This window comes from Coenobita brevimanus, chromosome 70, assembly GCF_032717465.1.
Source record: "Coenobita brevimanus isolate Jiangsu-jjx chromosome 70, ASM3271746v2, whole genome shotgun sequence".
NCBI classification, from domain to species: Eukaryota; Metazoa; Arthropoda; class Malacostraca; order Decapoda; family Coenobitidae; genus Coenobita; species Coenobita brevimanus.
The window spans coordinates 14,181,546-14,193,641 of NC_137023.1; positions in this window are offsets into that span (position 1 = coordinate 14,181,546).

Below are 12,096 nucleotides of genomic sequence, written 5' to 3' on the forward strand. Positions count from 1 at the left end.
CTGCCATGTACGTTGCCTGCCCTGTGCCCTGCCACGATCCCTAGCATGGCGGTGTTGTGGCGAGTCAGCTGACTCACCACTAGAGGAGGCAGATGATTGTGATGATGCTCGTGATGCTGATGGTGGCGATGGTGATAGCTGGGCACATGCCTGCCAGTGTGCACCTACACCAACATAGCCCAACGTGTTTGGCTGTGGTGATGAGGCAGATGGTGAGGTAGGCCGGTGTGTTGGCACGTGGTGAGGCAGGCCAGCATTGTGAGGCAGGCCGATGTGGCGAGGCACATAGTGAGGCCGGCCAGCTTGGCAAAGCATGTGGTGAGGCAGGCTAGAATGGCACGCCACGTGGTGAGGCAGGCAGGTGTGGTGAGGCATGTAATGAGGCAGGCTTGTGTGGCGAGACACATGGTGATCCTGGTACAGGTGCAGGCCATGTGGGAGAGGATAGTGATGATGTAGGATGGGTGGAAATTTCCATGGTAGGCCACTCTGGTGTGCAGCTCGGTCTGAGGTGTTTCCTCCTCTTGCCACCCTCCACCTCCTCCCTTTCTTCACTCCTTACCACCCCTTCCATCTTTTCCACTGTGTGAATATGCCTCTCTACAGGATCATCAATATCATCTGACCCTTTTTCATCATCAGAAAAGGCTGATGATCAGGCAGAGGGAAGATATCGCCTCACAAAGGAGAGCTCACGCTCACTGTCCTCCTCTGATGTGTACATTTGTGCACTCAGCATGGCAAGGTCACTTTTGTCAGAGAAGGAGTCATTTTCCCCACTCACTATTGATGATAATGGCAGATACAACTCCCTCCCTATCACACTATCATCAAGGCCTTGCCTTTTAGGGTCTTTAGACTTCATTGGTGTTGATGTCAGCAGCCATGGGTGCTCACCTGAGGGTTCGGACACAGGAAAAACTTTTTGTGTAGGTCTATCCATGATGGAGTTACGCAGGCAACTGGAGCGTGACTGGGATGTGTGCCGGAGGATTGCCAGTGGTTGCATGTGGTGGAAATAACCAGCTGAATATTCAAACAAGGGCGTGAATTACTAGGTCATGTACACATGTCACCCAGATGGCCCCAGGAGGACATGTATAGATGACACCCAGACGGTATGGGCTAAAGGAATTGGGCGATCGATAGAGGGCTGGGAATGGTTGCCTTTTTTTGAGAGAAGCTGAATGAGAGGAAACTTCCAGCAAGAAGGAAAGGTACAAGTTGAGAAAGATGAAAGAATCTACCTAGGAAGGGAAAAAGCTCAAAGGCCCACTTGCTTTGTTAGTATTTAGTCCACTGATGGCAGAAAATACAACATTTGAAGAAGTACTAATGTCAACTTTAAGGAAGTCAGAAGGGGGAAGTGATAGGAACAACACTGGAATTATCTAAGGTGAAACTGGAGGAGAAAGTCTGAGCAATGAGTTCTGCTCTATAAGTACAAGAAACAGCTACAAAGTCATCATAGAGGAATAGAGGAGGGAAGGATAATGAGGTGTACTTGTTAGAAGTGTTATTGGCTAGGTGCCAGAAGGAGAGGGAAAGTTTGAGTAGGAGAATTAAGAGCATTTAATACAAATAAAATTATTTTCGGCAGAGCGGAGGACAGGCTTGGCACAATTCCAGGCAGAAATATAAAAGAAATGAGATTTATGGGTGGTTTGGCTCTGGTACCTTATGTAGGGTCTCTCCTTGTTGTGGACAGTATCAGAACATGCGTGATTAAATCATTTTTTTTTTTTATTAGACAAAGGATAAGGGAAAAGAATGTTTACTTCCTTGCATGAAAGAATAACCCCCGTACTGTGCAAGGCATACACAGACGGCTCTCGGCCATTTGGAAGCAATAATCATTCCAGGGAAAGTTAAAAAAGTACTGCCTGAGGTCCTCTCAATCAGCAGCTTCGTAGTGCCAAAGCCGCCGCCTCTCATGAGGGTTCACTGAACAATAAGACAGGTTAAGGTGATAAGTCTGTGATTGGGGAACCCATCAGACAGAAAATATTAATAGCAGAAACAAAAGGATTCATTATAAGATGAGGTCAAGTATGTTGGAACTTTTCCAAAGGTGGCCAGGAATATGGGTTGGGTGCTGTACAAGCTGCTCTAGGACAGGACAGAAAAGATGTAGGCTTGTTCACCAGGTGGATCAGTAAAAGGAGCGGGGAACCAAAGGTGGTGGGGAACATTGAAATCACTCAGACTTGAGATTTCAGAGAAAGAAGAAAATGATTGTTATGTTCCATCTTGGAAATAAAGTAATCAGTTATTTTTCAGTTATTTTATCAGTGTTGTTTGCATTTGCAGGGTCATGAGCATCATAGAAATGGAGGCGACTTAGAATTTGTTGAAACCGATTACGGCTCATCACTTGACCAAATATTGGGGTAAACATAACAGGGTCCCTAGTCCAGTAAGCAGGAATTCTATTCTTTCTTATAATACCCATCAAAAGGACCAGGGCAAAAATTAAGAACATTTCTGGAAGGGAGACAGGGTAATCATAGATGATAGAATGCCTACTCCTTGTTCCCAATCTTTCACTCTCTAGGCGCTGGGCGCTTGCAAACAGGTTGGTGTGGTATACAATCTGATCAACAAATGCCTTACTGAAAAACAGGTGGAAAAAATCCAACCTGGTGGAATTACGGTGAATTCCTGGAGCAATGCAGCCAGATCGCCCCTGCTCAGTGAAGGGGTGAATGAGGGGAGAAAAATCACTCCCATCCTCCCAATCCCACGACACAAATCCCTCGTCCCCATCATCCCCATCACCGCCTTCGTCTGGGTGGAGAGGAGATCTTGGTTGGGGAGGTGGGGGAGAAGGAGTGCGGAGGGCTTCCCCACTGTCACTCCTCTTCCCTCTGCCTTTACCCTTTCCCTTTCCCTTACCCTTATGGCCTTGAGGAACATTAGGGGGCTGTGGGGATGAAATAGGGGAATATTGGGGAGCAGAAGACATGCTGGGGAGTGGTTCCTCCCCACCGTCCCCCTCCATGACAACACCACGTGCTTTCTCATGCACCCTGGCTCGACCATATGTTAGAGGATATTGGGGAGCATAAGACGTGCTGGGGAGTGGTTCCTCCCCACCTTCCCCCTCCATTACAACACCACGTGCTCTCTCACGCACCCTAGCTCGACCACGTATTAGGGGATATTGGGGAGCATAAGACGTGCTTTGGAGTGGTTCCTCCCCATCTTCCCCCTCCCTCACAACCCCACGTAATAAGGAATGCACCCGCACTGGCCCACGTGATCCACTACGCCACCTCACACTACTTAGGGAGAGCAATGACTCACTCACATCACTCTCACTTTCCCTAATCCTCCCTGGACTTTCCCTTTCACTCCCCACTCCCTCCACTTGATTTCCTAACTCCCCAAACAAAATGCTAGGCCCATACCTGCTCATACGACATGGTGTGCGCTCTGGGCCACGATGTGTTATCACCTCACGTCCATACCACGTGGCAGCACGTCCCACAGCTACGTCATCGTCCTTATCCTCGTCCTCGTCCTCGAATTCTGGTTCCAAATCACGCTGGGGATAGGGATTGGATATTGCACATGCCTTCTTTGCCTGCTGCCCCTCTCTAGCAGCACGGTAAATCACGTACTGCCACTTCCTGGGAGACGGAACTTCCTCGTCACTGCTGGTGGTTTCTTCCTCCTCTGGCTGCACATAATCCTTGTCCATATCCTCGTCATCCAGTGGGGAATCACTGTCGCCAGTAAAGGTGTCCAGGGCGACTTGAAGTTCGCTGTCTGAGAGACCTCTCTTAGCCATGTCTGAGCAGGACCATTGCTACCAGGTGATTGGACGAGTGGTGGGCTAGCGCGGGTCGTGCGGGATCGCCGAGTGTCCCCGCCTGGTGGCAGGTAGGGGAAGGTCATGCGAGGGTACATACCGCAGATCAAGCGCGAATTTTGAAAATTGTCGAAATTATGCACATTGCAATTGCACGACATACCGGTACGTCACCGGGACTGGCAAATGCAAATCGTTGCAACGTACCCATACGTCGACGGGACGGGGCGGGTTAAACAACTGGTCAACTCTCAGTCCTTCCTACCTTTTGTTGTTATCCTCTGCTTTTATTTCTAGTCTTTGAAATGCAAAGTATAAGTATGAAATGCAAAGTGTGTTGGCATTTCAAAACCCAACGGATTTATTTTTAGTTTTTTGTTAGTTTCACTTCCTTTTAATTGATGGGACTATGCCGGTTTCAATGTGTTGAGTACAGCATATTGATTGTCACGATATATCAGTTTGGTTTAGCTATTCCAGAAGGTAAATAAGAATTAAATAAGATTTTCATTTAACAAACCTTAGCCTTGGCTAACCTGGGTAGAGGTCTGCAGTTGGATGCAAGTGTCGTGCAGTGAGTGCCTGTAACACTGCTGGAGCTCCGATTTTACACTAATCATAAGCCTCTGTTTTACTTCTAACCAACGTATAAGATGTAACACGGTTACAGTAGGGAAATCCCGTATTCTTCTTTTTTTTTTTTTTTTTTTTTTATCTATAAGCCGCGTGGGCATTCTTTCCGTTGATTACAGCCTCTTATTGAAGGCATGATTTTGAACGAAGTTGTCCATTTGTTGGACAGACTTTCTCTTACATATTTTTCTTGCCACTAACACCAAACATTATTAAGATCAGAAAAAAAAAAAAACATGCCCAGTAATTGGTTATTCGTCATTTTGTTAAAGTATTAATTGCTTGGAATTTTTCATGATTAAATAAATTCGAATGATTGCCGTCATAATGATACAGTATGGTGAAGACAAAAAAATAATGCATAATCGTATTCCTCCCTGCCTCAATATATTCCTCAAAAACTGATTATACACTCATTTTCTCGCCGGACCAGCGTCCAGCCCATGTGTTGCAGCCTAATTAACTCTTGCCATCAGTTGGTAAGGTTGATGGTGCTTGTGTTCAAGGAGGTACTCTCTCCTCTACTGACTCCTGGATTGGAACACGTGGATGTTAAATGCCTTCCAATTGGAGTGGGTCTGGGGGTAGAGGTGGTTAGGATTGGGTATCCTCTGAATTGTGATGTCGATTATACACCAATTATTATTGCTATTATCAAATCATATAATTAAACTGTACATTGGAATAAAGAATGTCTGTGTTTATTTTTCTCCTACTAAAATTACTTATTTTTAGCTTCGTTTGCCAAGCATATGAACTTTTTCAATTAAAGAATTTCCTAACTGAATTAAGAAAATAAACTAATGTAAGTCGTCAGTCTCATTATGATGATGATTCTCCTATTTGAATTATTGTTACCGTTATTACCCCTTCCATGATTCTGTTAAGTATCCAAGTCTCTTAATAATGCTTTCCATTTCTCCTTTCTCTGAAATATCTGTTTTAGTATCAGAATTTGCGCGTTCATCACCTCTCTCTCTCTCTCTCTCTCTCTCTCTCTCTCATGCACTTGGAATAGAAGCCTATTTTTTTTTTTTTTTTGCCATAAATGGCCTAAAGCACCATGTTCAGAACCTTATCAGTATTCCTGACTGCACTGGAGAGAAAGATCCAAGATCCCGTTCCTATTACTCACGGCAAATTTTTTTCTTTGACTTGCGATAATCCAATTACAACTCTGTCTCTTCCCCCAGTAAGACATTTGGTCCTTCTCAATAGCGGTTTTATCATGTTGGTCCTGTTCCGTCACTCCGGGTCTTCTGACCTTCCGCTGAAGCGTCGTCTGTGGCGTTTTGGTCCTACTTTTGAAAGGCACTCAGGCAATACATCTTTGGCATTTCATGGAATATATTGCGTTTCCATTACCGGTAGCCATCAAATCATGATTAATGCATTGAGAGGTTATCCTTTCGGGAAAGGAAGCATGCATTCCTCTTTCCATACTCTCTGTCCTAGGCAGAATAACCTTGAATTAATAATACTTACCAAATGCTGTCCAGAGCATTGTAGAGGAGTTCAAATGTACCGGCGCCAACTTTCCCGGCGTGAAGTGCACTTACTTTTTTACCCAGAGTTTTATAATATATATATATATATATATATATATATATATATATATATATATATATATATATATATATATATATATATATATATATATATATATATATATATATATATATATATTAACGTGTGCTGGTAAACACAGCTTCATTCCTTTTAAATGCCATTAAATTTTTATTTTATTTTTGGCATATCAATCTATCTATCTATCTATCTATCTATTGCCAGACGCCTCAATCCCGTTTGGGGTGGCCACAAACAAATCGCCTCCAAGTCGCCATGTCCCCCGCCATCTCACTGCCCTGCTCCCAACTCACACCCCCCTCTCTCATATACCTCTCCACCCCATCCCTCCATCTCATCCTCGGCCTCCCCCTCCCTCTTCCCCCCTCCACCTCACTCACATACACTCTCTTCGTCAATCATTCCAGCATCCAAACTCCTAACTTCACGATACAATGCAAAAACCTATAACTCAACCTAACCCCTTCACCATCAGGCTATTCTTCTAAGATGAATTAAATAGTTTGGAAGCAGTAAGAAAAAATAAAATAGTAAATTTTACAAATGAATATACCTTTCAAGTACAGTATAAAGGTTGTGGAGATTTCCTAACACCTCTTCTTTAGCTATCTATCTATCTATCTATAGCCCGACGCCCTAATCCCGCAAAGGGTGGCCGCAGACAAAACGCCTCCAAGTCACTCTGTCACCCACCATTTGACTCCCCTCCCCCCAACTCACCCCCCCCTCCCTCATATACCTCTCAACTCCATCCCTCCACCTCATCCTCGGTCTACCCCTCCCTCTCCCTCCCTCCACCTCACCTACATACACCCTCTTAGTCAGTCTTTCATTCTCCATCCTCTCCACATGTCCAAACCACCTCAGTGTATTTCTCCTAATCTTTTCAACCACATCCACATCTACCCCACAACGTTCCTTCACTTCTTCATTCGTCAACCTGTCCCTCCATGTCACTCCACATGCTCCTCTCAAGTAACTCATTTCCACTGCTCTCCTCTTGACTTGTTCCCCTCTTGCAAGGTCCACGCCTCGCTTCCATACGTCAGGGTAGGGATCACAATACCATCATGCAGTGACTTCTTAACTTCCATACTCACCTCCCTATTTCTCATCACTGCTTTCAGTGTGCCAACAACCTTCCTTCCCTGCTGTACCCTTTCACGTACTTCATCCCCCAAAGTTCCATCCTTACTCATCACACTACCCAAGTACTTGAATGCACTCACATTCTCCATATCCTCACCATCCAACCTCACTGCACACTCTGTGACTTCATTCCTCTCAAACACCATAACTTTACTTTTGTTTACATTAACTTTCAGCTTCCTCCTCCTACACACTGTCCCAAATTCATTCACCAAACCTTGCAACTCCCATTCATCTTCACTCAACAATACTGTATCATCAGCAAACAGCAACACCGGAAGCTTCCAAATCTCACCCTCATTCATTAAGGCCACCCCCACATCCACTGCCCTACCTTGTACCTCCTTTACGACCCCATCCATATATATATTAAACAGCCAAGGAGACATTACACACCCTGTTTCAGTCCCACATTGAGATCAAAGAACTCACTCAGCTCACCATCCACTCGCACCGTAGCCCTAGCTCCCTCGTACATACTCTTCACAGCACTCAACAATTTCCCCTCCACTCCATATATTCTTAATACCTTCCACATACCTTTCCTATCTATTCTGTCATAAGCTTTCTCCAAGTCCATGAAGGCAGCGTACACTTTCCTTCCCTTCTCTAGATACTTCTCCACTAAACATCTTAGAACAAATATCTGATCTACACACCCTTTTCCCTTCCTAAATCCCCCTTGTTCTTCTCCAACTAGCTCCTCTGTCATATGCCTAACCCTATCAATGAGTATTCTACCATATATTTTACCAGTCACACTAAGAAGGCAAATACCCCTATGGTTACCACATACTTCTCTCTCCCCTTTTCCTTTGTACAGAGGAACAATTATACCTGATTTCCAGTCCTCTGGAACCCTTCCCTCTTCCCAAGCCAATCTACACAACTTCCATATCCACTCCACAACAATCTCACCCCCATACCTAAGCATTTCACCACACACTCCATCAATTCCTGGGGCCTTTCCCAGCTTAATCTTCTTCATCGCTTCCACTACTTCCGACCTACTGATCTCTTCCTCCCTCCTCTCATCTCTTCTTCTCCCAGCCATTCCCCAACCACTTATACTCACACTGCTCTCACTCTCTACATTCAACAAATCCTATAGTGCTCCTTCCATCTCCTCAATTTCTCTCTCTTCTCCACCAACAATCTATTATTCCTATCTTTCACTCCCCTACTATTTCCCCTTTCACACTGCCTTACTTTCTTTACCTCCTTCCAAAACAATTTCTTACTCTCCCTCCATTTCACACTCAGATTCCTCCCAAACTCTTCATCCACTTTCTTCTTACTCTCCTTCACCAGTCTCTTAACCTCCCTTCTCCTGCTCACATATACCTCTCTCTTCTCTCTCTCATCTTCTCCCCTACCTCTACTCGCCAACCATTCACCATATGCCTTCTTCTTTTGTTCCACAGCTCGTTTCACCTCATCATTCCACCATGCTGTCCCTTGCACACCCTTGCATCTCCTCCTCACTCCACAAACCGCCTCACACGCTGTGCTTATCTCTTCCTTGAATATCTTACATACGTCTTCCACCCCTTCCATCTGCTCTAGCTCATACCTTCCCAATCTTTCTTCCACTATGCTCTTATACTCTGTCCTCTTCTCACTATCTTGCAATTTCTCCACTCTTCTCACAGGAGCTGCTTCCTCCTGTCTTCCCCTTCGCCTCCTCAACCACTTTCTTTGCAGCTCTACCTTGGCCATCACTAAGTGATGGTCCGAGACTCCACTCCCCCACCCTCTCCACACCCTTGCATCCAACACTTGTCTTCTCATTCGCTCATCCACACACACGTAATCTATCATTGCCTTTCGTTCAACAAGTTCACCATCCATCCTCCTCATTACTCTCCATGTATACCGGTGGATCATCTTATGACGAAAGTAGGTGTTGGCTATTGCCAACCCTTACCAGCACAGATGTCCACCAAAGCACTACCATTCCCATCTACTTCCGCTGGCACACCCCACTGACCAACCACTCCATCCACTCGTACATTCCCGACTTTGCCATTCATGTCTCCAATCAACAGCACTCTCTCGCTCCTCTCAAACTTGTCCATACATGCTTCTACTCTCGCCCAAAACTCATCTTTCACTCTTGCCACTCGATCCTCTGTTGGAGCATATACACATACAATCGCCCATGCTTGTATACCTACTTTCATCCTCACCCATACAATCCTTGCACCCACTGTTCCATACTCTCTTATATTCTCCTTCCACTTCTTGCTTATCATCAGACATACTCCCTCTCTTGCCCTCTCATTCTCACTGACTCCCGCACATATACCTACACCGTATTCCCATTCTCTCATCCTTTCACCTTTCCATTTAGTTTCAGTCAATCCACATATATTCACTTTTGCATCCTCAAGCACCTGGACAATCTCTCTCTCTTTCACTTCATCATTCACTCCTCTCACATTCCACGTTCCTACTCTCAGAATGTCCTTTGTCCGTTCCTTAGTCGTCAACGTATGGTCCGTCCGGGTCCGAGGCGCTTTATTTGCTTTTTTAGTTAGTTCTTTTTACGGGGTGGGGCACTAACCCACCACCAACCCTTTTAGTCGCCTCGTACGACAAGCAGGGATACTGGGGGAGTATTCTTGAAACCCCCCTACCCCCAGGGGTGCATATCAATCTGAGTGTAACAATTGAAATTATTTGTGTAACCATATTAATACACAGATTAAATTTGTAGGTGCTGTTTACAGTGACTTAAAGAACCAAGTGAAAATCAAATAATCAGAAAAGCAGATGAACGGAAAAAATAAACACTACCTTTACTAATGAACGTAGAATCGAGCTGCACAGGGGGACATAAATATGAATCTCTTTTTCCATCTCCCAGGAAAAAAAAAAAAAAAAATCATATGAAAAACAAATTAGCCCAATCCTTTTAAAGAGAAGGGGAAAAATCTCCCAACATCATTAATTCAACTCGGTGGAGGAAATTTCTTGCCAAGGGAAGTGGGAGAAGAGAGGTACAAGTGTTGGGTGAGCAGGAGAGTAAAAGTTTGGTGTCAGGAAAGTGGATGAGGGCGATGAAAAGGGTGAATGAAAGTGAGATGGACTGATTAAAACAACTGATCCTGGACGGGAGAGAGAGAGAGAGGGGGGCGGGGAGAGAGAGAGAGAAGCGCGTGGGAAGTGGGTGTCAGGTGCGGAGCTGAGAAGGAATGTATTAGAAGACCGTGGTGAGGAGATTATAAGGAGGATGGGAGGAGAGACAGATTGTAAGGAAAAATGACTGAGAGGGAAATAGTGACGAGAGTTGTATGAAATGGAGAGTGTGAAAAGATCGAGATGAGAAGACGGAAAAAATGAGGGTGAGGTGTCTGGTGAGTTACTGTGTGAGTGACCGAATGGAACTGTTTGAACACAGGGAGTTAGTGGGGGAAAGTGGAGGAATGGTCCAGTTTAAAAAATCTTGACTGGCCATATTTTTAGCACTTTATTTGGAAAGTAAACATGCTGAGTTTCTCGAACACGAATTAGATGGCAATTTTGCGCTCTACAATCGCTATGACTGTTTTCCGTGCGGTCGTTGGTTTGTTCGTTCACATTGTACCAGCTGCAAATATGGACTGATTCTGTCGACTAAAGTGCCAAAGGAATCCTTTATGACCTTACAGTTTGCGCTTATCAGAGAGGTCAACAGGCTCAGAGCAACCCCATGGTCACGATGGCTAAAAACGTCTTTATTTACAAGAATGTATGGATAACATTAGTATCATTGGAATGGGCATTCATATTGCAGTAATTTATGTCATCATCACAATTAATATCCATCCCACAAGAATGTTGTTAATCACAAAAAGTGACAATAAATGAGAAGATAAAATATAAACACACACACACACACAATAATTTATGTCATCATCACAATTAATATCCATCCCACAAGAATGTTGTTAATCACAAAAAGTGACAATAAATGAGAAGATAATATATAAACACACACACACACACACACATATATATATATATATATATATATATATATATATATATATATATATATATATATATATATATCTCTGGAAGGAGGTGAAAAGGGTGCTAAATGGAGAATCTGAGAAGGAAGAGCGAGTAAAAGCAGAGGATGGAAGGATGTTAATTGAGATGGATCCAGTAAGGAAAAGAGGGACGGAGTATTTCGAAAGATTGTTAAATGCAGAGGAGGAAAGGAAGGCTGAGATTGTGGCAGATGGAAGGGTGCAAGGAATAAATGTGTTGGGAGAGTTGAATGATTCTTTGATCACGATGGAGGAAGTGCAGGAGGCAGTAAAGGAGATGAAAACAGGGAAAACTGCAGGTATGGATGGGTGTGATGTGGAATGCCTGAAAGGTTGTGGAGTGACTATTGTTGAGAGGTTAGTAAGACTGTTGAATGTGTGTTATGTGAGAAGTATAGTGCCAATTGACTTGGCAAGTACTTGTGTGGTTCCGTTGTATAAAGGCAAGGGTGATAAATATGAATGTACTAGCTTTAGGGGTATAAGTCTGTTGAGTGTTGTAGGTAAGTGTATGGCAGAGGGTTAATTCAGAGAGTTAGAGAGGATACGGAGGGAGTGATTGGTGATGAGCACTGTGGCTTTAGGAGAGGGAGGAAACGTGTGAATCAGGTGTCTGCTGTGAGACAGGTTTGTGGAAAGTATTTAGCAAGATAAGGATGTGCTTTGGGCGTTCATGGATTTAGAGAAAGCGTACGATAGAACTGATAGGGAGGCTTTGTGGACTGTTTCAAGATTGTATGGATTTGATGGTAGGCAGCTAAAAGGACTCAAAAGTTTTTATGTACATACAGTAGTATAGCGTGTGCAAGAGTGGGAAATATTGTGAGTCCTTGGTTTCCCGTGAGAGTGGGGCTGAGGCAGCAATGTTTGATGTCG